Raw genomic sequence first — 3,311 nt, 5'->3', positions numbered from 1 at the left:
TTGATCACCAAATGTCGCCAGAGTCGCATTCGCCAACATAAAAGGAGGCGGGAAGTATTGCGTTGTCACCAGCTGTGTGCAGTAACAGCGGAATGCGTCGCTCAGCAGGGCTCATTGATTTCGAAAGTGGAATAATAATCGGATGATGCCGCGCGGGGTAGCCGCGCGGTCTCGGGCGCCTTGTCACGGTCGGTGCGGCTCTCCCCGTTGGAGGTTCGAGTCCTCCCTCGGGCTTGGGTGTGTTTGTTGTCCTTAGCGTAAGTTAGTTTAAGTTAGATTAAGTAGTGTGTAAGCTTAGGGACCGATGACCATAGCAGTTTGGTACCATAACACCTTGCCACAAATTTTTCAATAATCGGATGTTATCTGAGACACAGATCCATCAGGAACATTTTGACCCCGCTAACGCTGCACGAGTCGACTTTCGGTGATGTGACCGTCAAGTAAGAATGCGAAGGAGCAATCGCAACTAAACCGAGACCAGGCAGGACTCGTGTGTTGACGGACACGGAACGTCGTGCACTGCGGAGGGTAGTTGCAGAAAAACACGTGAAAACAGCGGAAGGAATCACTATTGAGCACTTGCCCGCGAAAGGCAAAGGTCCCGAGTTCGAGTCTCGGTCCGGCACACAGTTTTAATCTGCCAGGAAGTTTCAATCACTATTGAGTTTCAAAGCGCTACCAGAAAGCCAACTAGGACAACGACTGTCAGTAGGAAGTGAGAAAGAATGTGGTAAAATGGTCCAGCAGCTTCTCGTGAGTTACACGTTTCTGTGGTCAGTGCTAACAGATGGTTCGATGTGGCGTAAAGAGCAGCGCCATTGGACGCTGGATGTCTGGAATCGAGTGATTTGGCGACTCTGTGGATGGTTTTGGTTTGGCGAATGTCTGGAGAGCGTTATCTGCCATTATTCGTAGAGTACACAGTGAAGTACGGAGAACCGGCCCGAGTGGCCGAGCGCTTCTAGGCGCTATAGTCTGGAACCGCGCGACCGCTACGGTCGCAGGTTCGAATCCTACCTCGGGCATAGACGTGTGTGATGTCCTTAGGTTAGTTAGGTTTAAGTAGTTCTAAGTTCTAGGGGACTGATGACCTCAGATGTTAAGTCCCATAGTGCTCAGAGCCATTTGAACCATTTTTGGATAAAAATCCACCGAGGAGACCACAACTGTGGTGAAACATGTTTGGATGACAAAATAAAACAATAATTTGTGTACTTGCAAGAAGACCTACCCATCCTTAAATCAATATTATTTCTTGAAAATTATGTACCAAGAAGTAAATAATAAAATATGATTCTCAGCCATATGTAACACTCACCCATTCACACAGAAGACCACAAGACGTAAGTTTCAAGTCATTTTAGTGTTGAAATACAGACTGTAGCTGCACAACAGCAAAAAAGGGAACAGTGCTTGGTTGATGAGTGGGAAAATAATGGATGAACCAGTCACCCTGGAAACATGTTAAAATCTTCTTTATAAGAAACTATGTAGAAGATCAGACATTACACAGGATCTTAAAACACGAATCACATTCGATTCATCGTCTGGTAAAATAGAGGGCAGGTTATCTATAAGTCATTTGCGGCTCTCATATCTTGGTACAAAACGCATTCTGTTAAAATGTGGTGTACAGGTATCTGCGAACTACGTTCTGGTGAATCCTCCTGCCGGAGGAGGAATCCAAGCGTCAGTGGACAATGCCCTATCCGGACGAGCGTTAAGAGTGCTTCCTCTGCCGCAGCAGCTGGAACGAGGAACAGCACGCCCGTGTCGTTGTTTTCAAAGGCGGGGGTTTGTTGCTCCTCAACCCTAACCATTCCTCCCAGAGTGGCACGCTCCTGGACCTCAAACAGCGAGGTAAATGCATGTACGGGGCAGCACATTCGCTTAGCTAATGTCATGGAATAAAGGCCCACAGATGGCACAGGCGTGGTGTATGCGCATGTGTGAGTGTGATGTCCTTAGGTTAGTTGGGTTTAAGTAGTTCTAAGTTCTAGGGGACTGATGACCTCAGAAGTTGAGTCCCATAGTGCTCAGAGCCATTTGAACCATTTTTTTGAAGTACGGAGGAAGTGGTGTTACAGTGTACGGGGGGGGGGGGGGGGGGGGGAGTGTGCCTCGCGGTTACGTTGGGGAACCCTTATTGTATGTCTGTAAGTCTGCAGGCTTTCGTGGCAGTTGTGTCACTGAAGTTAAAATCTTCTGGGTTATTAGGCCGCGTCGTGTTTCTTCTAAAATGATCGACGTTTCGTTCCCTCTGCTGCGATCTTCCTCAGGATCTTCTGGTGTCCACTACTGCTAGAACACTGTCAGAGACGAGTGTCGTGTCCTCTTATAAAGGGGGAGTTTTCACGCGTTCGTGATGGAGAGGTGATAGTATTGGTTAAAATTCACATGGCTACCATTGGTGGGCCATAATCATAGGCTAATATTCCCGCTCTGATGCAGAAGAAGGGGCGTTGTTAGCTATTCTGCTGTGGATACCATTGGCGGCTCATGTTCATTGGATAGAAAGGCACTATTCCACACTTACGCTGGGGGAGGGTTATTGGTTGAAATTCCTGCTACAGCTTTTTGTTGGTCGTCATCATTGGCTAGATTCGAAACGGACAGAGCAAGAGAGGGGGAATGTTTACCCAAAATATTATTGTCCGCCGAGGTGACGTGCAGCGCGTTGTTTATGCCGCTCACACTCTGCGGCCGCTTACTTACTTCCTTGATGGCAGGGAGCCACGATGCTGGAAGCCTATAGTCGTCCTCTCTACTGAAATTAGATGCATTCTTAGAAATTTCAACCGCTTCTCGGACCTTTCTTCTATAAATGTTGCCGGCCGAAGTGGCCGTGCGGTTAAAGGCGCTGCAGTCTGGAACCGCAAGACCGCTACGGTCGCAGGTTCGAATCCTGCTTCGGGCATGGATGTTTGTGATGTCCTTAGGTTAGTTAGGTTTAACTAGTTCTAAGTTCTAGGGGACTAATGACCTCAGCAGTTGAGTCCCATAGTGCTCAGAGCCATTTGAACCATTTGAACTATAAATGTTTGTTTCCTTAGCCAGTACAGGTACGCTATTAAAATCGATGTCAGAGCCACATTTCTCGTGATGTTCCGCTACTGCCGATTTTGCAGTTTGTTTTAGCCGGATGTACCGTTCGTGTTCCTCAATGCGTTCTTTAACAGTTCTTCTCGTTTCGCCTATATACACTTCGCTGCAGCCACATGTTACTTGATAGACTCCTGCATTGTGGAAGCAATCAGGTGCATCCGCCTTCCGTCGGAAAAATCTTTTATTTTGTTTTGACTAAAGAA

This window comes from Schistocerca serialis, chromosome 7 (genome assembly GCF_023864345.2).
Source record: "Schistocerca serialis cubense isolate TAMUIC-IGC-003099 chromosome 7, iqSchSeri2.2, whole genome shotgun sequence".
In the NCBI taxonomy this organism is placed as follows: domain Eukaryota; kingdom Metazoa; phylum Arthropoda; class Insecta; order Orthoptera; family Acrididae; genus Schistocerca; species Schistocerca serialis.
The sequence above is the reverse complement of the archived record's forward strand: the minus strand, read 5'-3'. Positions refer to the sequence as shown.